The 25781-nt window shown below is 33.8% G+C and overlaps 1 protein-coding gene across 5 annotated transcripts in view; it reads left to right on the forward strand.

The window, feature by feature from the left end:
• The window catches only part of MGAT4C (MGAT4 family member C), a 338762-nt gene that overhangs the window by 58562 nt on the left and 254419 nt on the right, over positions 1-25781 (forward strand). For all 5 annotated transcript variants that reach the window (XM_017743945.1, XM_017743946.1, XM_017743948.1 and 2 more), the window contains exon 2: positions 21607-21707. The gene's annotated coding sequence lies outside the window, so the exon portion shown is untranslated. The remainder of the gene's footprint in view (positions 1-21606; positions 21708-25781) is intronic.

The raw sequence follows: 25781 nt of genomic DNA on the forward strand, positions 1-25781 counted from the left end.
AGGATATAAGTAATAAGTCCAAATCCCTGAAATCTTTAAAATTAAACCATCAAACATTTTGGGAATGCAGAAAACCAACATGAGTTTAAATGGTGAAAAAGACAGATCTGTCACTAACTATGTTTGTCTCTTTAAGTTGGAGCAATGCTGATGTTAATAGATACGTGAAAGTATTTGTTCATAACTCATGACCCTATCTATCTTCTAGATGCTGCCAATATGCTTTCAAGGTAGCTGACCAGCGACACTTTCTTGAAGGAGCTATTCTTTGTGTGCTCGTATTTTGATTTCTGGTGTATAAAATGGGTTTTCCTTTAAGATGCCCATGCGGACAACACACAACAGAGCACTTCCCTGCTCTCCCTCTCCTCCTCTCTGCTCTGCTAGAACAAGGTTGTCATCTTACAGGTCCTTAAAATGTGTCTCTGTAACCCACAACAAATCACATACTGTGGCAAGATTCAGAAGAGCTTCGAAAAGGAAAGAGGGAAAGGCTAAGTTACAAGCTCAGAGTTTTTTCTTCTTTGAAAACTACACACACAGAGTAAAAAAGTATGATTTTTATACTCATTCAAATTATTAGCCAAATTCCTGGAAATTTTGCATGGTTTGGCTGATTAGAAATGATATTAAGACCTTTATGCTACAAAGTATATTTCATTTTTTTAAAAGCAAAATTGTTGCTGTCGATCCTTCCAAGTTTCATATGGCGTGCAGTGCTCAACAGTATTAACCTCAGAATTTTGGAAATTATTATAAAACTGCATGCCTTATGCATTTAAAAGAATGACTACTAGGTGCTTGATATTTATATTTTCTGTTTCCGCATTGAAAAAAAAAGTAAGACAGAACACAACTCAAGTATTTTGAAAGGTTTGCATCAACTGCAGGTCTCAAAGGGATCTCTGTAATACTTCCTAAATGTTCTTTAATTTCTAGAAGCTTGAGTGAATCATAGATACCTATGTGTAAATTTGCAGACACTTATAGACCATCTGCTCCAATGCTCACAGGGGCCTAACATGCTGACTGCTATGACAATTTAATATATTGACACAAAATACAAGGGTTAAAAAGAAAGAAGAAATGAACACAAAACTAAGCCAAAAGTCAAAGTACTGAAGTGTTGGCAGAAAGCCAGGTTATGAATAATAACAACTAGAAATACAAAGAGAAGGAATTCTTAATTGCTTATGTACATGTGCAGGGAGTCTGGAGAATATAAGAATTATAGCTGTTTATTTGTGAATCTGGAATTTAAAATTAATTGGTATTCCTAAAATTTTCTGGAAAAATTGTATGACTGGAAAGTTAAATTAATGGATTTAATTAAGGTAGCGAAAAGGTGATGAATGCAATTTAGAAGATGGGAAATGGGGTTTACTGTATATTTTTTCAATAGAGTAAAAAAGGCAAGGTGACTCCTATAAAATCTCATCTGTGTACATACGTTATTATTTCATGTTCTTTTTCATTATACACAGGAAAACCTTCTGTGTTAACAGTGGCACTGGATTTAGGCATTTTTTATAAGACTGTGAATGCAGATAAATGGTACCCAAGAATTTGAAACTCCCAAGTCTTCCTGTGTTAGTGTCCATAAACTGTAGAATAGCAGAGGAAATCAACAGAAACAGAGCAAAAAGAAACTAACTGTTTGCTCCCTGTAAAGAGGGAGAGAAATAACATGCCTGATATCGAAGCTGAGTAATATACTGATGTGAACAAGCAATCATTACCAGATTGAAGAAGAGGGAACAACGAACAGATGTTTAAAATAATTCATTCTGATTAATACAGATCTCAGAAGTATAATTTAATCAACTTTCTTTTTTTATTAATAAATGCTTGCTCCAAGTTTAATTATAGAAATTTATTTAAGCTGCTTTAAAGCACAGGAATTCACATGGTAAAGCATTTAAAAAAGCAAAAACATTAAACCCACAATTTGGAGACAATCTGATACATCTTAAAATGCTTTTCTGTGTAGTAGCTGGTGGATGTGTTTCTATCTTACTTCTGCAGAAATCACTGGTATCTTTGGTAGTATTCATCTAGTTTTTATCCCTTTCTTGACAAGGGAACACAGAAGTGTCACTGATGAAATTTGAGTGTGGGATGACGATAGGGATAGGTGTAGGCAATTAAACATGCCAGTTATCTGAATCCCTAAACAGTCAGGATTAATACAAACAGCAAGTGTATCACTGCATCCTAGTGTAAACTGACTGGTGTAGAAATTAAGAATTCTAAAGATACACACAATGCAGGCATCTTCATCGTAGGAAGCAGTGACTGGGAAGAAACTTAGACCATGGAGAATAACCAACAGACTACAAAAGAACTCCATTACACATATAACATTTGATTCCCAGTGAAGAATATGGCCAAAAATACGCTCTGCATTTGGTTTTTATATAATTTCAGCTGTATTTCTTTGTCCAGCTCTGGCACTCAGAATTCAAAAAGAGGATTAAAAGATTGAGTGTGTTCAGAAGAGCCACAGAAAAGATAAAGGTTTAGAAAGTGTACTGCAGTAAAAGATAGCCAAGCTTTTTTTTAAAGTTACATATAAACTATTACTCTTCAGAAGTTATACCAAAAAAAAGAGAGAAATTTTCTCATAAGCAATTACTGACAAAGTTGTCTTAAGCTAGTGATAGGTAATTTAGAATGAAGGACTGGGCCTAGGTTGAAAAAATAATATTTTAAAATAAAATTAATTTATGAAACTATTCACAACTAAATTCTGAATTATTTTCTGTAGATTCAGTTGCCTGGAGCTTATTCAGTTTTCATAGAAACACATTAATTTGCTGTTTAGGAAGCCCATAAGCAAAGAAAATAAACTTGATGAATAGAATCTCTTTACTTTTTCCCAGGGCATTTTTTTTTAGGGCATTCCCCCACCCAGGGTGCCATGAGGAATGTTGTATCCATAGAGGCATGAGAGGAATGAGTCATTTCATTCCTGTGGGCCTGAGCCATTACACACTTGAGGAAGGAGAGGCAATATCATTGTCAATTTCACCTATTTTGAGTCAGGCATTATTAAGATGTGAAACAGTAAATAGGCATTTCCTACAGTATAGATCAGTAAACAGTTCTTCAGTTTCTCTTAATAAAGTGATCATGGGCAAACACTTTCAGTTATTAACACCATTTGCTGACATGTAAAAGTCATGAAATATAGCTACATAAGAGTTTATGGTTTCTTGTTTTTTTCTTTTGATTTGTAAAACCTAAGTACTATTTCTCAGAATGATTTTGTTGCCAGAAATCACTATATCTTATTGGACATGGTTGGTTAGAATAGCAGGAGTCTCTTTTAATCAGATGCCTCAATAAATTAAAATGTGTGATTTTATTTTCTCATTGAAATCTTTTGACTAGTCTGGTTTATTTTACCTAGAAAAGCAAAATGTATCCTTTAAATTTAAGAGAGTCAGACTGGAAAATTTATTATTATAATTGCTTTTACTATTGATAAAATTATTTTTAATAATACTAGTTTCATCCCTAGTTTTTGAACATGGGGTGCATTAATTTCATATTTCTTATGGGATGAAAGAATTTGAATGAACAGTTGTTCATGTCTAACATTCTGTAAGAAAAGCTAAATGAAAACTTATGAAAGCTAAAAAACTCTGGCATTATCAAATCAGTATAAATGTCATATTAATTAACTCATTTTCATAAAATAAGTATTGTAGATTTTAGTTATAGATTCTCTTTGAGTGGAGAAAAATGACAAGAATATATCTCTGCCACAGCAAAATTATTTTTATAAGCTTAAATTAAGTGTACCTTTCTTAATCAAATCCAATGACAAATCACTATTAATCCACTACTGTTATTAATATGACTTGCTGTTCTTAAATTGCAAATATCACTTCTTTTGTCAGATTTTCTAAAGAAACAAAGATAACAATTAATAATACAACATCCTTGTCACTCTCACAAGAGGCAGAACATACCTGATGTTCCTAGTAGGGACTTTGGACAGATAGAGCAATGCTTTCTGCAATTAATTCTAGTTTCTAATATTTCATGTTTCATATCCTGACAGATATTTTTTAATGAAAAAGAAGAGGTAAACAGAAGTATGTGCTTTCGCAGTAGACCAAGTGTCAAGCTAAGATTCCAAAGTACCCTGAATTATGATGCAAATTAAGTGTTAATATGAGTTGCCTGAAATTTTTCAGCCGCTTAACCAAATAATGTAATGAACTCCTTTTCTTTTTTTTTAATCTTCTCTAGACAAATCTCTAATGTATGTAAAGTATTTTGTAATTAGAACTGCTTTCAGAAAAATTAATTATTAGAATATTTGACAAATAGGGAGAAAAAAAGAATCCACATTTACGCTAAAATTCTTACCTGTGTTCACACAGATACAGTCTAGAAAATATTTCAGTTTTGGAGTTCATGGAATGCCAGCACTATGGAAAGATAATCTGAATTATACTTAAAATTTTAATTTAAAACAATTATAGAATTATTTTAGTTGCCATTTCAAAGAAATGAATTTTGATGTTACCAAAGTAAGCCTGTCCAGTAATCAGCTTTCTCTGTTTTGAAAAGAGCACAGCAGTGACAGTCCTGTAGCTGCTGAGGGAGGCTTCCTAGCTTCTTCAGATATTGTATTTTCTTGGATATGCATCTCTCCATTTAGAATTGAAGGTGGCCACTAAGTTCTATTAGTTGATTAAGAGGAAACTTTTTTGAAACTCCAGTTGTAGGTTCATAAAAGCTTAGAATTCAGATGTGTGATTTGTTGTTGTGATTGTTGGGTTTTGTCTGGGGATTTTTTCTTGATTTTTGGGGATTAGGTTTTGATTTGGTTTGTTGTTGTTTTTTAGCTTTTTTTTTTTAATTTCAGACGAAGTAGTTTAATCTTCAGTGGCATTTACCTGTTTTCCTCTGAGGCAGTCATTCCCAGGAGATACGATATCACTTTTCACTGTAATTCAGGACTTTCAGAACTTCTTGGTTGGAGTCTCAATTTTATCATATGAATAATATTTCATCTGACTGAAGATCTGCCAGCATGAGATGCACAACCATTGTTTATCCAATGATCGCTTTAAAAAGCCTTTTTGATGTTTTGTCTCTCTCTACGTCACCTCTACATGAAGAAAAAAGGGCTAGCAGACAGGAAAACAAAGTAGAACTTTAAATTGGATTTGCAGTCTGGACTTGCAACTGTTGCGAAAAAAGAGAAAAAAACCCTAGGTGTACACTGTGATTTTTCTGAGAAATCATAAACAGCAGTCAAATATTGTTTTGAATTACTCAATATGCACTTGAAAATTGTGGTTTAATTCCACATCATTTTAGTAATGAACATATGCTTGAAAATAAATTAGATGAGTGCCTTTAAGCTAAATCTGAAATTGATGTTTTAAAGAGTTGCCTGGAGGGTAAAATTATACTAATAAAAATTATAGATATATCTATATAGTTAGATTAATGCTAATAATTATTAGCTTATGTCTACTTCTGAGATAAAGTGGGAGACGACAGTCTTTATTTCCACCAAGCGAAAATACATATTTTTAACATCAAATGGGATGAAAAATGTCTCATCTAATTTTATATTTGGGCTATAATTAAACAGCAGTAAAATCTGAATGAGATTCTATTGTTACATATTGTGCTTGTATGAAGTGATATCAAATATTGCTGGCATTTATTATGAATTCCTTTAAAAAATCCTGTAGTGTTCAGGGTCCAACAATAGCATGATATTGCTATTGTTCCAAGGTTACCTATTTTGTTTTTAGAAGTATGAGAAATGAGAAAAAATGCAACCTACATTTTCATACTCTTACTCTGCAGATGTCATTCCAATTTTTCGATAAAAAGACATCTAAAAGAAAAAATGTGTTATTAAGGGAATGCCTCAACATGATAAATTTAAATGAACTTCTCAAAGGACTAATATAAGTGAAAATAGAAACATTAAGTCTGAAGACAATTTAGAATCCAGGCAGAGAATGATTGATATATTCTCAGAGTGTGTTTATGTAAGAGATGGACAGAAGTAAAAATGGCAGAAAAGAAATTGGATGTGTAGAAATAGACATGTCAAAATCCTTCCTAAAATGAGGAGGGTTGTTCTGTTATGGGACTTGAGAGAAGGAGTGAAATGCCTACTTTAATTTTTTAAAAAAATAATAGTTAATAGCCACCAGAATTATGCTTAAATGTTGGGTTTATATCTAACTATAAGCAGTGGTGAAATTTTCTGACTGGGCAGAACACTTGTCTAAATGTAAACAAAATTTAAATAAATTTAAATATGTAGCAACTCCTCAGTCAGTTGTTGCTTGTGAGCATTTCCAATTTTGTGGAAAAAAGTTTATTAAATTAATGTCTAAAAGTTAGCTGTAAAATGACTAGCAAAGTGCTTATAGAACATAGAACTTTTCATTCTTTTTAGAATAGCTGCAAAAATTCACCTTTTCTAAAGAGATAAGGAGTACAGGTAGCAAGCAATGCTTTCTACCACTTCCACCTTAAGGTTACAATATAAATGGCTAACGATATTTTTTTTTCTCTTTTCCCTGCTCTCCTATAACATAATTAGGGCTGAAAAGGCACTGATGAGAATAAACTAGCATTTAACGCATAGGAGGGAGAATCTTTCAGTACTGCACTGAACTGTTTCTTCAGTAGCTTTGTCATTTTAGTCATGTTTCCTACTACATATAGAATTGAATCATATGAAAGTCAAGCTTTTAGCAATTTTTTTTCTCTAATTGGCTAGCAAAATAACTATTCTTATGGTAAAGCAGTACAGAACTAAGACCCTGAGATTAGCTAATCTGGTTAGAGCATGTTGCTAAAAACACCAGGGTTGTGGGTTTGATCGCTGTACTGGCCATTTACTTTGGTGCTGGACTTGATCCTGCAGGATCCCTTCCAACTGAGAACATTCTGTATGTACCTTGCTTAGGGTCTGATATAACAGTTCTGGTTGCATTTAGCATAATTCCTATGAAAGTCTTTTCCTGTTTTCATGTATTGGAAAGTTTGCTGTCTTCTCTGACAAGCAATGCAAGCATACATATATCTACACATTTTCTAAATAATTATCTTTAAAAATACATAATAAAAATAAAAAAATACAGTAGGTAAGGATTATGGTAAAGATGAGATATTATGAAAAAATTACTATAGAGTCTGCATTTGCTAATGCTGGGTTGATGAATCTTCATCTATTTTTGGAATTTATTATTTTTTCTCAGTGGCTTCACAGAGTCAGAAAAGTAAGTTCATGCTGATCATTTAACCTCATTTCCAGCATAATGAGACAAAGACCTTATTATTGTGACATGTTTCATAATGCTTTTGAACTATCTAACAATATCTTGATTTAAAAGGTTCCAGTCATGAAGAGTTTAGCTCAGCCATAGTTAATTGTTCCAATGAAAAATGGCCTTCTATTGTTAAAATTTATTTTAAAAATGCAGATCTATAAAAACTTACTTTTGTTTGCAGTATATGTAGTTTTACTCCAGCTTGATGCTTTATCATAACCTTATATGCCAGACTGGGAGCTCCCTATTGGGAAATTTCTATTCCCTAGAGACATATTTAAAGACTGCATAAAATTGCTCCTATTAAACTGAGTTGACTGAGTTCCTTGAAATGGGACTTGAACAGGAAACAAATAGATATATATATACACTTTTTAATCCTTCTTATAATTGTGTTTGAATACTCCTCAGTATTTTGCTGAGTTTTTTGCAGTTTTTTTGTGGTCTGGACAGACACACTGGATGCAATAGCTGTGTCACTGGTGAAGAAAGTAATTTCATGTGGTGGATTGACCGTGGCTGGACATCAGGTGCTTACCAAATCTATCCCTCCCCTGCTCAGCTGGGGAGGGGAGAGAAAATACAACCAAAGATTCCTGGTGCACAGCTGCCTCACCACAGTCTTCACCACAGGCTGCAGGGGAATCTCTGCTCTGGCTCCTGGAGAACATTCTGGCCCTCTGTTTTCACTGATCTTAGCGTCTGCAAGGCTGTTTCTCTCGCGTGTTCTCACTCCTCTCTCTGGCTGCTAATGCCCAGGGATTTTTTAATCCCTTCTAAAATCTGTTATCCCAGAGACACTACGGCCATCACTGACAGGCTTGGACTTGGCCAGTGGTGGGTCTACAAATAGTAATACTAAAGTAATATTCATTATGTTTCATGAACTTAATACAAGCTGGACAGGATCCCTTATAGGTAAGAAACCACTGCTTTTAATTTAGCAGTTTTTCAGCTGGAATGAAGTTTAATATAAAATTTATTCTGTTGCATGCTTGAAAATACTTATTTGCTTATATTTGTATTTACTAATTCTTAACAAATTTCAGAGGGGTTTTTAGTGCTGGAGGCATCTTGTCCATCATATCACCCTTCACTTGCTCTGAAGTCCTACAAAACATCTCACATTTTTTCTTATCCTATACAGAAGTACCTGAAGTGTGCAATCACATGTTCTCTGCTGTGCTTAGGGGGTTTGTAGCTCACAGTGCACAAAAATAATGAATAAGTTGTTTTATGTAAAAGATGGTTTTTTTCTAGGGAAGATAAACAATGTTCTTAGAATTGTATGTTCTTTGAACTGTAGCATGTATTCAATACACCAGATATAAAAGATAATTTAATTGTCATAATTAATGGCTGCTGCTGATTCTATGATATGGCACACACTTATCTTTCTTAAGTAGTGATAGAAGTCCAAGGACAAAGCTGAAACATTTGAATATATTTCTGCTTAGAGTGACACCAGGCACCATCGTAGTCCAGTAACTTGTGCTGAAAGTTAAAAGCTAAACAACACATCTAGTTGCCTCATTTTTTTACAAATTCACCCCAAACAAATAAACATCTAACCCAATTCTGAAATAATTACATGTAGCCAACAATAACACTCATGTCTCTGCTGCAAGTAAGTTACTTCTTTCCTTTTTACCCTGCATAAATACCCATGAAAAACAATAATTTATAAGGGTTTTTTTAAAGACTAGGTTATGCTTAGTGAAAACTTTGCTTTTCATGACTTGACTCTCCAAAGGAAGCATTTACTTCAAGTAGGAATTCCATGGGCTGTGCAGGAACATTAGACGAGCTGATATCACTCTTTTCCAATAAATCACTTTTCTCTTTGCCTCATCTAGTGCTCTATAACCACAGCTTTCTTGTCTGATTGGATGTTAGCCACCTCAGCAGCTGTCTATCCTTGAACTGAGGAAAACATCCACAGTAAGCTCAAAGGAAAAACAGATGTCTGTTCTAATGAAGATCAATTTACCTCAGGATTAAGACTATGAGAAACAACACCAAGTTCACCTTCCTCCAGTCAAGACCTTCGGAAATATAACAGACCTTTCATCTGACAGGAAGAGGCTTGAGGAAAACAAAAGATTTGCTTTGCAGACAGAAAGTGTTGTCTCTGTACAAAGCTGAAACAGACTCAGCACTATACACTACACAAGCCTTGTACATCGTGATAGCTTTATTTTAAACACAAAGGTTTACGAGAAAAAATTAGGCAAGCTTTTCTTTGAGGAAAGTAATGCATTTGCTACTCCTTCTCTGGATATCAAATTAAAATCCCACAAGAAAACAAACAATAGATCTACTAATTTTTTCTTCTATTTAATAAAAAAAGGCTTCCTAGGACAAGAGTAAAGAGGGCTTTATATAATTCAGCTTCAGAAATTTCTGATAGATTTAAATCGCTTTGGTTCTGGAGACTTTTATTGTAGATGTAAAACTTTTTATAATGGCAAGTAGATGTTGCAATATTTCCCTTTACTGGGTTTTTTAAAATACAAGCAGGTCAGGGTGTGTAATATATTAATACTGGTTGTCTTTATAGGCTTTGTATTTTCAGTGCCTTATTTAAAATTTCATTGTATTGAAGAGAGAATTACTTGCCTAAAATATAACCCTTGTCACTTTTCACTCAATATGGCCTCTAACTGAGTTTTACTTTTCTGACCCTTAAACCCACAAACTAAATGGAAAATATACCTAATCTACTTTTAGGAAAACATCAAGAGCTGATTCAGTTGCTAATATTATACTTCTAAAAGTTCCTAAATGCCCAGTGCTTCTTGTAACCCTCTTAGCAAAATGCTAGTAATCCACTGAAAATAATTTTGAGAGGTCTTCCGTAGATAGTACAAACTTACAGTGGTGTTAAATCAGCCTTGCTATTCCAAGTGTCATTAAAGTCTGCAGGCTTTGCTGGCATTTTAAGTTTTTTTGGATTCAAGTCTTACAGGGATTTTGTTTGAGCTAAAAGGAAAATCTCAGAGCAGTGTCTGGTATTAGAAATTCATTCAGCTGCAAGTTTGTAAGGCACTATCAGCCAGGCCATAATTCCATGGAAGTGTCAATTCGTATGCGAGTGGTTCTACACAGCCTAGTAAATTTGAGTCTTGTCTTAGTGGTACTTGTAGGGGTTTTTGCTCCAGAGCTGACAAAGATTATCAATTTAAAAATTACTTGAAATATTGCAGAGCGTATTCATGAAAGTCCTACAAATACACTTATACTACCTTTCCTGTTCCAGTAAATCCCTTTTGCTACCGAAATGCATATTCCCTGGAATTACTAAAAAGTCAATCTCTGTCTCTTTTTTTTCCAAATGTAAAGTGTAGTTATTTAGTATTTTCTACAGTGTTAGTTCTTGGTGTTGGGAATTCTTGCCTTTGTCATTGTTGAGAAGGTAACTTAAAAATCTGATTTTCATCATATCTATGAACAGACTTCTAAAATGCAAAACACTGGAAGCATATTTTAAAGTTTAAAGCTCAAAAGTATAGTTTAATTAAAATTTTGTCCTCAGATATTGTTCTTATCAGAGCTTGCCTTTTTCAATTTTCCAGTCTGATAACTGAGTAGCAGATGGGCAATTGTGACACCAATTTAAAAATGTTTTTGGTTTTTAATAATATTTCAACAGCTTGTGTGTTTTGTTCTCTTTTAATGTCTTGGAGATCTTCCTCTATAAATTCTGATAAATCTGTGAAAGATACTGGGGTTTGATTTTTGTGACTTGGGTACTTTTACCAGCATTAAGAGTCCAATGAATTGCTCAGCTTCTTGCAGAAACTTTGAATAATGTTGAAGAGAGGTTGAGCAAATAATAATACACTCTTGGTTATTTATTTTTTCAGTGATGATTCTGAGTAATGCTGTGGCAATATGAACACAGATTTTCTTGGTACCCTTCAGATTTCATAATTTACACCCAATGACGTTCTATGGAGGGTAGAAGAAAAGAAACTAAATTATTTCTTTTAGCTTCTTCATTAAGCTTTCCTTGCTATGGATATTCCATGTTATCTACATGAGAAAATACTGAGGGAGCTATGATGAAGACACCTTATAGTGGGGTTTGTTTCGTGTTGGATTTTTTCCCCCTAATTTTCAGGAAGTAGACCAATTTGCATTTCTCAAAGATTTCACTATTGTGACTGGAGTCAATCACTGAATGCAGTGGGGTTCAAAAATCTCAGTGTACGTGGTGACTGACCACCACTCTGTTTTCAAGTTACTGAAAACAAACAATATAGATGAATAATCTATTTTATTTTTTTTACTTTATTTTTTACCACAGACTATAGTCTGCAAAACCACGTTTAAAATAATTCCAAAATCATTCCTAGGAGTGCTGTGATTTTCTTTCTAGATAATTCTAGTACCTCTGGACTGCTGTTTCAGTGGTTTCACACATCAAAAACAATGTGAAAGACATTTAAGGCCATTTAAGACTATGTCTTGGACAATTCTGTAATAAGGTGTGTGTGTTTATTTTTATTTTAAGGGAAAAGGAGCTACAGTTCTGTGAAAAACAGCTCTAGCCTTAACTCAGTCTTTAGAGTAGTCCTCCATATTGTGTTTGCACAGGTTTGGTTCAGGTCTCTGAAAGAACTGTTAAATTCCCCTGGCATTGCCCAGACCATGCTTTCTACAGAGTTGCCTTCTCAGGGCTCACACAGTGATGACTTTCTCCCTCTTTTTTCTTTAATCTTAGCAGCACCTTAAACTAGGTCTTCACCATACCTGATGTGAGGTCATTGCTCTACTCTGTATTGAACATCATCATCACTACTCAGTGAATTGTCCTTCAAACACCCTGTCCGAATAGTTCACCTGGGAAATGGTCTGCAGAAGCATGAGGAGTGGGGAGGGGGGAAGATACATGACCCTTTCTTATTGTTAAAAATGGTATTTTTGAATTTCTAATGTCTTATACAGGGGAATTCACATGAACAATATTGCATCATGTTTTGAAATACCTTCAAAGAGTGCCTCTCTCTCTCTGCCAGATGCAGTCAATGGAGTAGCTCAGCCCTATCTGCTCTCAAACACCTTCACATGTGGGGATATACACCAAAGTCACATATAGATAACAAGAATTTGATGAAAAATCACATTTTTCGCTTGTTTTCCCAATCTTTTAAAACACGACTCTCTTTATACATTGTTTTTATATGTATATACTTTTACATATAAAACTTTAAGATAAATGTATATAATTACACTTAGATAAAACCTACAATCATTTTTAATTTTTTCACTTATCCTCCATGCATATTAATATGTTGAAGAACATATTTTTTTCTTTAGGTTTTTTTTTCCTCCCTTACCTACTCTTGGAGTAGTTTAAAATGTGAAATATTTCCTGCAACAGGAAAACCTGAAAAATTCAATCCAGCTAAGTCTTGATTTTGAAAAAAAACATGTAGAATTAAGGTTATTACCTTATATATTTATGGGGATTTGACAGACAAGAATTTATCCTTGTCTAGTATGTAACTTTTTCTAAAAACATGAAGACTTGAGATATCATTCAGAGCAAGAAATTCAGTGTTCTTCCAAAGAATTTCAGATTTGTTTTGATTTCTAATAAACAGAAAATTCTGCCTCTCATATAATTTAGGACATGAAGACATGAGGAAACAAATGTGTCATGTGATGAAAACTTAGCTAGTATTGAAGTAATTACTGCAGCTTATCTAAGAATTAAGATACAAAACCTCTGTTCTTTAACAACTTGATATCCTTTTTATTTTTCCTGGAAATGTCACCAAATCTAGTTTTGTTTTGGTATCATTGTTTTTTTGTTATGTCCCATTTTCTCTAATTTCACATCTCACAGGCTGTGTAGCACAGTGAATGGCATGGATTCTTTAGTCTTTCCTTGTTAGTTACTGTTTTGTTAAATAGTCTGTGATCTGTAATTGATGTTTACAAAAATAACTGCTTAAGGTTTTGTTTATTTGTTTCATTACACTGCAATATAGATTTCTAGGATAATGGAAATTTTTCAGCATGCTATTTCAGAAATGTATTTTCATTATATGCCAATGTTTATGCATAAAGCATCCTGTTTACTTGTTGTTGGATGACAAGCAGCTTGTCAAGTATGCATGAGTGACTTTCTTCTAAGAATATTTAAAAATATTTATATGAAGATCTTTATATGACTAGATCTCCTCAAGTAACTCAGTGAGGGGAAAAAACACTTTACTGAATATTTATAGTTTTGATGGCCTAAGTACTTCTTTATGGAATTTTGTTTTCCTTTTTTTCTTTTTTTCTGCTCTTTAATTAGTTAGGTCCTTCTTATATAGTAATGGCTTACTGGTAACATTAACCCAATATTTAACTCCTGGAAAAGAGGATTTTGAACTTGGAGAAACAATGAATTAGAGATTAAAATACCTGAAGAATCTGAAGTCAAGGTGTTTCCCAGGACTTAATATGGGGAAATTATTTTGGTGAAAAAAGTGTTGTGCTAATGCAACAATGATTGTAATTTATTCAAACTTGTTTCAGGTTATTGCAGATATTTCTCTGTTGTTTTCCTTGCCTTAGTCTGTTCTGCATTAGGGATAGGACCATGAAACACCATTACTAACTATAGAGCTTGATGAAACTATATCTGACACTCTGAATATGTAATCGTAACAAAGCTTTCTGCAGACTTACTAAGCTCAGTTCCTCAGCAGCTGTAGAGCACTAAGAAAGCCTGATTTAGCTGACTAAACTAATTCTGTTTGTGAGATGTTTTGTTTATGCTCCTCTGCTGGTACCTTTAAGTACCTTTTTTTGTCTGGGCATATATGTCTATTTGTGTCACATGCACTGGCATTAAAGCAAAAATTAAACTGTTGATTTTGACTGTGAGTATAACAGCTATATTTTAATAATGTCCACTGTATCAAGTGCAAATAATTAAAAGACAGAAAACTCACAATATATTGCAGGTCTTCAGGATTTCCTTTCTTCAGCAAGCCCTTGGCAAGGAAGGGATTTTGGATCTGTTTTTGTGTTACAGTGAAGAGTCATATTGTAAGAACCCTTTTGAATCTCATGCCCAGCTCTAAGAACCCTACAGAGCAATCAGAGTTGGATGTAAGATCAAATTTTGCTGGTGAGGGCCTGCTTACAAAACAGGTTAAGCTGTATTGTAAATGTCAGAATACTAACTCAATGAAGGATTCTCATTTATTATCAAATTCACTCTTTTTCTGTCATGGATAATTTTTTCCTAATTAAGTTAAACCCTATTTCACTATTTCTTAAATAAATTCCATCCCTTAATTACTCCCTTTCAGTAAAAGGTTCTCATATGTTCTTCCTAGGTAAATTTTAAAAGTTTCATAACACTTAATGTATATCAAAATAAAATTATTTTTCTATGTGCATAATTTTTGTTTCCTGTTTTGATTTGCATCTTTATATGATATTTTAACACAATGTATTTATCTATACCTATCTCTAGCTAACCAACAGTGTGGATCTAGATAAATGTTTTACTTTTGCTGACTGGCACTTAGTTTGCTGAAAGATATGTTAGCATTGGTGATGCAACATGGACAACCAATTAACAATGAGGTGACCTTTTTCTTTCATTATATGATTATCATTCAGTAGTGCATCTAATGAGCATCCAGAGTTCCTGAGAGCCTCTACTAAAAAAGTATTGTCTCTGATGAACATGCTGGTGGTTGAAGTTGCATTTTTATAAATGTATACCTTTTATCAGCCTTTCTATCTGGGACCCATTAGGAAAGGTTTCACATTGGGAATCATTTACGGAGCTCAAGATGTAGAAATATATTGAAATAAAAATGCCATTGAGGTCCAATCTTAAATATAGGGCCACACTTCTACATATAAAAGTAATAAGGTATAAAGATATAAAGGTCATTTAGGCATGCAAATGAATTATAACTGCAGCATTTTTATACAGCATTCTTATTTTTGTGAACCATGTTAACATTTTCATACACTTGACATAGTCCATATTAAGAATAGACAGATTAGTGTTTTGATGCACAAATATCTATCTGCAAGATTTTTTGGGCTACAGCATGATAGGAAGAGATGTAGTTTATAACAAATTCAAAGGAGAATTTTTGCCAATTTTTGTTTGTATGAAATCTGAATGTATCTCTCAGGATCAGAGAGAAGAACTGCATTTGGGAGGACGCTGATGCTCAAAGTCTCATGAAGGCTGAAGCAACAAAAGTTACATAACTTTCACAATGAGGAATATATGGGTTGATTAGAAATATTCAACAAAAGCGAAAATATTTTGTATAAAGACTTTTTATGAAACACGAGAATTTCTCCAAGATAAGTGAAGGATAGAAGACAAAGCTGACCTGTTACAGAGTTGGGAAAGCAAGTGAATAAATGAAAGATGGTAGGGGTTAGTGGACATGTGACTGACCAATAAAGAGCTCATGCAGTCTATCACCTTTATGGAAGAGTTTTGAGGGAGAAGAGTAAGAAAGAAACTGAGAGGAGAATGATAAAAGACAAGTGATACATATCTTTCCTTAGAGGCCTGACATTAATGAGCCTGTAATGGGCTTATTAGACTAAGTTATCTTTTTGCTGAAATATGTAAAGTTAAGCAGTTATGCTAATAAGAAAAGGAGTAGCAGGACAGATTAAAAAGGGAAGAGTCAAAAGTAAAATATGGAACTGTGTATTGTCAGTCAGTTACATGCAGTTTGACCATGAAATAGATATAATTTAGGATTATAGGACCTTGATATTTTCAGCTATGTAGTTCGAAAACTAAATTATCTCCTACAAGATGATATATTTCTTACACAAACATTACCCCCCAAAATATTGGTTATATATGAACACACACATTCACATAAACTTATGTGAAATATTTCTATTTTTTGTACTGAATATAAAAGGTTAAGATGCTGTTTTCTTTTTAACAGACGTTGCCTGTTAGTTGCCTCTTAATATAGTTGAGAAACTCTTATGCTGGACAGTTTTTTTGGCTCTTGAGACAAGCATGATGGCATAAATCAAACAAATCACTGATGTATAGTATAAGATACATTTTACCAAATACTAAAGTACTCTTTAATGGGTAGTGTAGGTGGTTGGAGAAAAAGGTTTTTGTGTTTTTTAAAATATTTTTGAGTTTGACCAGTTTTACAAAAAGTATGGTCTAGCTTTATCCCTGCATAGTTGCTATCTGCAAAACCACGCACCACCCTCATTAGCTGAAGTTTAAACTAAAGTGCAGCAGTTTAGGATGTGGTTTATTTGGTTAGGTTTCATCTTTGAAGAGTTTCACTCAAAATGATTTTCGGAGTACTTGAATCCAGGATAGTATTTTGACAGGCCACTCTCCCTGGACCACTGGATGCCTTGCCATAAATTGAGGACCCTCCCTGTAGGCAATGGAATCCTCATCATGGTACACTACAACTGCCTCTCAGCATAACCCCCTGGGTTACAAGGTCCACAGTTTGGATGCCATTGCATAGTCCAACCCCACTGCTCATACCAGGGTCAGCTTGAGCAGGTTCTTCATGGCTTCAAACAACAGGTTTCCAATATCTCCAAGGAGAGACACCACAGGTTCTCTCAGTAATCTGGTCATGTTTGACCACTCTCACAGTTAAGTCGCTTCTCACACTTACATGGAATTCAGTTTGTGTCCAGTGGTTCTTGTCCTGCCACTGGGTGCTACTGAGGAGAGTATGACTCTGTTGTACACCCTCCCATCAAGTGTTCATACCCTACTACTTGGAATGCCTGCTTTTGGGCTGGTGCCAATTTATATAGAAGGAAGAATGATAATCCTTTTAGCGGTTCTTGCTGCAGAGCTATACTTTAACCTGGAAGACCTGTTGTTTTTGAGAAAATCTAGAAGAAATAACAACTAGAAAAACCTAGGATATTTTTTCTCCTGGGAAGTTTGAGAGGAAAATTTTTCATTTCATTTGGACCAAAATTGAATAATTAAAAACAAAGAACTAAATACCTGCAGGTGGCTCATAATCTTTACTCGTGCTCTATCTGCACTGCCTAGACCAATCATATTTATCCATCTTCCCCCCTTTGATGCATAATTCTGCCTGTAACTTTATTAGACTAGTTAACTATATAATTTAAGCACAGCTGAAAATTGTACAAGCATTTCAAATAAAATTGTTTGTTTGGGGAAATTTATTGGTAAAATGAACTCATGCACTGAATGGAAAATGTGGAATGAGATTTGTGAACGGAATAAGTACAGGAGACAACTGAGTTGGTTTTATAACTGTTAGTTCTGGGGTTTTTTTCCTGATCAGTAGTACTGCAATCTCTACCATTTTGTTTCTAATACATTCATTCATTAATTTTGGTGTGTTGCTTAAGACCAAGATAAGATTTATAGCTGTTATTGCAAAACGGCTATGCTAATTCAGAGCTTAGCCACATTCTGTATTTGAATGCTGATCAGCATGATGTAATATTTTACTGCTCTCCTTTCCATTTAATTTTATTGGATATCATTGAAAGTCATAGATATAATATGCTCAACTCCCAAAACTATTGTGAACTCCTAGCATTTAGGAGGTTTTGATTTGGCACTGAAAGCATGTGTGGTTATAGAATAGAATTTATAATAGAACACATTTATTTACATATTTAAATGAATATTTATCAGGGGGTTTTTTCAAACTTGGAATATGTTCACTGGAATAACTTTGGGTCAGTATTAATAACTGTACCATATGTCTCTGTATTTCCGAACCAGGTGGCTGGCAATCATGTCTCCAGATGAGCAGTGGTTCAGTGACAGCAACAAAAAGCCCTCTTCCATGCACACATTGCCATGAACAATCCCTGCTTTCTTTTTTAACATTTTGTTTATTTCTGAATACTGTTTTAGTATCAAACATTCTGTTGTTTGATGATAATTCAGTACTGGATAACTAGAATTTCTTTCATATGTGATTGAAAGACAAATGTTGCTAAATGAAGAATGTCAGTATTAGCATTAGCTTCTCTGGCGTGTTGGTTAAGTTACTACTACTGTACATCTCTTGCTCGACTACTTGGCCTAGTAGGTGCTGTATCATGTATTCTCTAAATTTATATGTTTTTTCTATAGTCAGAATAAACAAATTTCTGTAAACCCTACTATTTCCTACCTATTTTGTAGGAATAAAACTTTTTCACATCAATTGATCGGAGTCTGTACTTCACACATATGATTTTTTTTCATTCCAACTTTTCTTTTCTTAGACTCCTGGAAACTATTACAGCCATTAGATAGAGTTGGTCTAATATTTTCGAAGACTTTTCTTCAATGTAATCTCTGACTTTATATGTACTAATACTTCCCTGAAATATTCAGCTACAAAGAAAGTGGTAAAGCAGTTTTCAGGGTTTTTTAGTTTGTTTATTGGCTATAACTTTCCAGTTACTTCAAGATATTACCGTGCGCAATTTTTTTTGCATATCTAATAAATATTGTGTATAATGTGAATTTTTAATGCATATGTTTTCCTATGTGTCTTAAAAAAAAAAAAAAGCCTGTTCTTTCATTGGAAGATTCATACTCAAAGTATATGGAGTTGTTTATTTCCATCAAACTTTGAGAAGTTCAAGTGACACACAAACACTTTACCTAAGGTGGTCTCTTACTTTTATTTTGTACAGAGAGAGAGAGATATTTTTAAGAACATGGAGAGTTTTTGTTTTAATACAACTTCATCCAGAAAAAATCATAGTTTTGTTTCGCTCATAAATCTTGAACTTAAATATAATCTGTTGTTTCAGAGGGGAAATTTTTCTTTTATGGATAAACCTGAATTTGTACAGGTACAGGTATAGGCTATTTTTTTGAGAGACTCCCATACTGTTGGTGTTTTGACTTTGTCTTCACTTTGACCAGTTTCCTTTTTTTTTCTGTACTTTACCTAAAAAAAGACAAAACCCCAATGCTGCAATTGGCTTACTAATACAACATTGTGTTTATCATATTACCTGGTGATCTTTGTCTGTGCTGTATACTTTGGCAAGAAATGTGTAGTGACTTATATTATTTGATCCTCTCACATAAGCCCATGTCTATTATTTCCAAGGATATTTTCTACAAGAAATATGGTGTTCAGAACTAACTGGTGAGTGACTGCTGGACAAATCTGACCTGTTCTGTTGAGACAAAAATAGCAAGGTGCTATTCAAAAAAATGTTAGCTGAGCAGGTCAGGAGGAATACCTTATATAACTTTTGTCACAGAAGAAATAAAAGTCTGAAATTCTTTGTCTCTTCCACAAGTTCAGGAAGCTCTATGTCAGAGAAAGTCTCAGGGATTTTATGCATGTTTAAACATGAAACAACCAACTGAAACAAACAAACAAATTATGCACACATACTCTTAGTGTGTTGCAGTAATAAGTGCTTGCCTTTTATACATCATCTTCATAATCAGTTATTTTGCCCTGTCTTCTACGAATCTGTTCCTATATCGAGTAAGTAACTTTATATATTCCCCACAATCTGCAAAAGAGTATAAGAAAGGGCTAAGCACAGGCATACTTAGACAGTAATGGTTCTTGCTAATTCATCAAGGTATTCAGCAGTGTTTGCTATATCTCTTCTGTGAGACAGAATATCAAATACACAGGCTGAGCAAGGGACATAAAGTACTGAAAGCTAACATGTCATCTATGTGTCTTTATTACATATATAGTGAGATTTCTGAGAGTGCTCCTGTCTATTATGTGCATTGTATCAATAGTTAGCCCCAACAGGGAATAAGAGCTTGAAGTTCTCCACCAAAATTCTTCCTCTTGCCTCCTAAGACAACTTGTGAGAAACCCAAATTCAGAATACCTGAGAAACTCTGAATTGATGCATTCTCTCTTACTCATCTTTTACAAGCTTTGAGACATTTTTCCTAAAGGTTTTTCTTGTTAAGCATAACAAAAATCTTAACTAGGCTTTAAATGCCAACCTAGAGCATTCTGTCACAGAGAGTAGGACAGATTGATTTTAGTATGAAGGCATTCAATACATTTTGTTATATCACTTATCTTTATTTTAGTTTCTCTTTATTTTAGATTTCTTTTTATTGTTTGAACGATAAATTTTCATATCATAAAAAGATGTATATAAGCACAATATAAAGGAATATTTCCTCTAAAACTTCTATTTACAGAAATAGTTTCGATATACATTTAGAAGTACACTTTTAAAACTGTTAAAAATACAAGTTCATCAGCATAAAGAGTTCCCAAAAGGAAAACTAAAACTAGATGTATCCTATCACTGGGGGTAGCAGGCTGAGCTATAATATTTCAGCTAAATATTTTTTCTGAATTTTCTGATAGAAAATAAATCCTTTTCTGCCTGAATTGCCTGTCATCTTATGGAATGAATTTTTTATTCATTATCCCCCCATTTCTTAATAAATTTTTCAAATCCTGCAATTTAGAAAACATTTATTATAGAGAAAGAGGTGGTGCTTCCTGGCTTCTGTATGGCAGTATTTATGGTATGCTTGCATGACATATTTAACTTAAGTAACCTTGTTTTACGGGAAAGGCAACTACTAATAGATGAGAAGTGATTAAGGACAGCTTAGTTCATAACTTTCTGTGATTACTTTGTGATTCCATGATCTAAGTCCTTCCTGGTAATACAGCAGGAATATTTTTTGTCCACAAAACCCATCGCAACTTTCATTTCTATTTTTGAAACCCAAACTAAAATTTGGCACATTGCCAAGAAAAAACTAGAATGTTTTTGAATGTTTCCTCCAACCAACCATTCATAATTTAGAATCCTAATTTTATAATTCTAAATGGACTGTATGCAAGTGGTTTTCCACTAGACTGCTGAAACACTTCATCACACAGATGAAAACCAAAAATAATATACAGCTATTGTTCTTCGCTATCCTAGTTTGAAAAAAGGCTCATTGAAATTTTGCCTTGCACTTTTGCATATGGAAATGTCACTGCTCCACTGAGACTATGAGACTATGTGTAAGAATTCTCCCAGTACAGTCACCACATGTAAGGAATGTGAATTCTCTGGTTCTGTCCCTAGAATATCCATTTACTCTCTAAAAAGTTTTTCTCCTCATGAATTACAGTGTGTGGACCAACCCATGATAGCACCAGGTAAGATATATTATCCTGAAAAAGTTTAGCTATTTTGTACACAATAGGATGATTTTGTAATGTGAACCACTGTGTAAAAAGAAAGAGGAAGAAAAGGTATTCTGAAAGATTTACACAGATTTCTTTTTTCTCTGCAGATTCTTTCACATGAAGCAGCTGTAGCTTGGATTTCACTGTGTGACCTTGACACTTAGTGTCAAGCCCTTCAGATAGCTGCTAGATTTGGCAAGGTTAGAAGGTAAGTGAAATATTTAATGTTAAAGCAAATCACTAAGAAAACAGAAACCCCTGTATTTAGTAGGCATTGTTATTATGTATAAAAATGACTGACATCCATAGTGTGAAGTGCTCTTTGCAATCTGTTTCAAATTTTATTGCTTTAATTTTCTCATGGTAGTTTCTAAGATATAAGTTAAAAATTAAACACCTACATGAAGGAAATAGGAAAATGGAATTGTAAATGAATTGTCTTCTATATAACTTGGTATCATTAAAACAAGAATTCAATTTTTCAAATCTAGGCGTAACAAGAAGGCAAATGAAAAAGGGTATAAAGACCGTGATGTACACATTAGACAAATGTAATTATTTTTTGATTTTTTTTATTAGTGGATTTTAGTTGGGATATTTTTTGTAAAGCAGAAAACAAAGAACTGGCCAACCTTAACTGAAATAATCAAATGAAAAGGAGAGAGTTTATTTAGCAGAGGGTAAACAAGTATGTCTTGTCAAAACTTGGTCCTTTACATGATGCTGACTGCCTTTTGTGAAATAAGCCTCAGTAAAACCAGTGTCATCAAGTATATCTATTTTACTACTCTTATAGACAGATTAGAGAAAGCATATCTATTTAATCAGTCCTTTATATTAAACATAATATGTAAAATGCTCACTTAAAACTTTAATTAAATCAAGGGTAATTAAATGAATGCTATATAAATCAGCATTTCTTTCATCTCTAAGAGAGACATTTTTCATCCTTTACATATTTGTGGGTCAGATATTGCCTCAAGGAGAAAGAAAGTTATGAATAATTTAAGAATCACCATTTTTACTTCTGATGAGAGCAGTAAGAAACACTTTCAGGGCTAGTTACTTGCAGCATATTTCAGGGAGTACTGTTTATTAAAAGAAGGCTTTTCTCTTGTATTGGAGTCCTCAGTACAAGAAAGACACGGACCTTTCAGAGAGGGTGCAGAGGAGGGACTCAAAAATAATCAGAGGACAGGAACACCTGTGAAGACAGGCTAAGAGAGTTGCAGTTGCTCAATCAGGAGAAGAAAAACCTTAAGACCTCATCACAGATTTTCAATATATAAAGGGAGAGTTAGAAAACATGCAGAAAGGCTTTTAACCAATTCCTGCACTGATAGGACAAGGGGCAAGGAGTTTTCATTGAAAGAGTCGAGGTTTATGTCGGCGATTGAATCACGGACCCAGATGGACAGGGAATCTGAACTGTTTATTCAAAGGAATGAGCTGGTTTTATACACTTTTCCAAGGCACAGCATTTCCTTATGTGGCAATCTTCACTACGTGACCTAACCCATATTGCCTCATCAGCAACACACTTCCTCAGTGTCCTTCTATGGGGTGATCACTCGCTGTTCACTGTCTGTCAGCTCCCGGCAGGCTCCTCTCCGTAGGGGGCTGTCTGCTGTGTGAAACCTCCTCTCCCCAGGGCCCGGTGGAGACAAGCCCCTGTGTGCTGCCATGTGCTCCTTTGCGCTGCCATGTGCCTCTGCAGGCAGGTTTTACAGCTCACAACCCAATTCTATCTTATAATTCCCCATAGTTTAGATTGGGCATGCTGAATTTTTTATTTTATAACAAGGGTAATGGTACACTGAAGCAGGTTGCTCAGAGAAGTTGTAGATGCCCTATCCCTGGAATTGTCCAATGTCAAGTTGGAGGAAGCTTTAAGCAATGTGGTCTAATGAAAGATTTCTCTGCCCATTGCAGGTGGGTTGACTAGAAGGTCACTTAAGGTCCCTTCCAACACAAACCATTCTATAATTCTATTGTGTGTCTGGAAATAGAGTTTATACTTGGAACTGCAGGGAATATGACTGAACAAGTTTTTGTCCAAGTCTCATAAGCAGAGTAAAAATCAACATAATGAAATACTAAAACCTAGAATAATAAAAGTACTAATTGTGCATTAATATTATTGTCAAGAAATTGATAGAAGGGAAAAGTCTCTAGAGAAAAAAATTACCCCTACTGTATGAAACTATTAGGAAATTGTAATGACAGATCTAATATGATGATGTTAGTTTTTCCTTCCAGATTACTGTGAATTAATTATTGCACTATACCTTTATATCTTTTTGAAGCACATGTTAAAAACTCTGGTCAAAACTGAACGCAGAAGCTAGTAAGACTTTTACGTCATTATGTACATTTGTAGCCCAGAAAAATGGAACAAGTTAAGATGTGAAAAATAATTTATTGAATTAAGAAAAAGTAAGGATCACTTAGGAAACAAGCATACATTTTGGGTTAATAGGTAGTGCCTGTGGCCACCAATCCAGGTAAATTTTTAATGTGGTGATGGAGACAGGTTTCTGCTCTGTATTACTTTTCCAAAACATTTCCTTTCTATTATTAGTAGCTCATTCTTCAGATAACATTGTTAGAAAATACATTCTTAATAGTGTTTAATTTTTTTCTTCAATACTTGAATTAAATAAGTCACTTTTAGCAATCTGCTGACATGCAGTTTTTTCTAGTTCATTGAATTTCACTTACATTTGACTTATATTTTTAATGAATAAAAATAGTGTTTATAATTCAACAGAGAAAATAATTTTCTTTAAATAATTGTCAGTGTAAGAATATTTTAGCAATACCTGTTTGGTACTTATTTGTCAGGAACATAAGCCATACTTATTCAGGTGATGAATTTTGCAGTTCAGTCCTTGTGCCTGACAAAACTAATTCCAATTTATGCTCCCTCTGGTCATAAGAAGAAACATGACAAGCCTTTATTCTCTGTACCTTCAAATCTTACAGGGTTCCTAGTGTCTGACTATACATGATCTGCTTTATCTAGCTGATTGCATTGCACTGCATTTTGCAGAAAATAAAATGATGTTTCTAATGTAACCATAAATTCATCTTTTTTTGTTGAGCTCAGGAGCTAAATCCTTAACAAAGAGGATTTGACATATGAAATCACTTTCTGGTTTCTATTTTGATGGGCTTATATGTAGTTGCTAATAAAATCATTAACACCTATATCCATGTAATATTGTATACACAAGACAGGAAGATGTAGTAAAAAAGTGCAACTTATTTTACTTGATTGACTATAAACTCTCTGATGCATTTCAGGTGGTGAAAACAGTGTTTCTTGATTTATTTCAGGAATAAATCTTTTATGTCTGATTAAAATGTAGATGAGCATCATAAACTATTGTAATTTGTAAGGGTTGATCTCCTGATGCAATCTTCTTCCATCTGCTTCAGGTGTAGAATTTACAGAGAATTTGCTACAATTACTAACTGCAATTCAGGTGCAGATGAAATCCCCAACCTACAACTCCCTATACAAATGAAAACTCCTTTATAATACTATTGATAATATCTGCTATTTCAAAAAATTCTGCAACTTTATAATAAAATCATTTTTAGCGATGAGGAATTATGGAAGTGCTATGGAAAATTTGCATGAGAACACATGGAAAATCTGAATGAGTCTGAGGTCATGAGCTAATCTCATATTTCAAATCTTAAAGTACTAGTAATGTTAATTTGGTAATTTTTAGTTCTTAAGTTGTTTACTTAATACATAAGGAGACATATAACAAGCCAGAAGTCAGTTTAATTGTCCTAAAGACATTTATTTCTGTGTTTTGCAGATCAACTTTAGATTTTATTGACTGTTTACTATGGTCTTTTATTATAGAATTGCATTACAAGACTAGTTTAGGGAAGGGAAATTATCCCAAAATCTCTTATCTCTGAACATGGTTCTTTGGCTGTAAGAACCTAAGAGTAGTTTGTAGAGCCTTCATCACATTAAAACAACTAATAAATGTGAACTTTACCACACCTACACTTACAAATTAGTAGAGGGACACAAATTTCTTGGAGTAATGGTCACTAGACAAGAAAGACTAGGAAGTGAAGAATTATATTCTTCAAATGTGTCAAAGAGAAAGGGAAATGTTGCCCAAAAGGTAATTGTTATATAAATAGAGCACATTGTTAAATTTAAAATATTTTATTTTTTCGTATTTGGTAGGAAGAATAACAAACCTGTGCTTTCAGTAAAATATTGTACACAGCTTCTGCAAAACAAATAGTC

Source organism: Corvus brachyrhynchos, unplaced genomic scaffold, assembly GCF_000691975.1.
Source record: "Corvus brachyrhynchos isolate BGI_N302 unplaced genomic scaffold, ASM69197v1 scaffold9, whole genome shotgun sequence".
NCBI classification, from domain to species: domain Eukaryota; kingdom Metazoa; phylum Chordata; class Aves; order Passeriformes; family Corvidae; genus Corvus; species Corvus brachyrhynchos.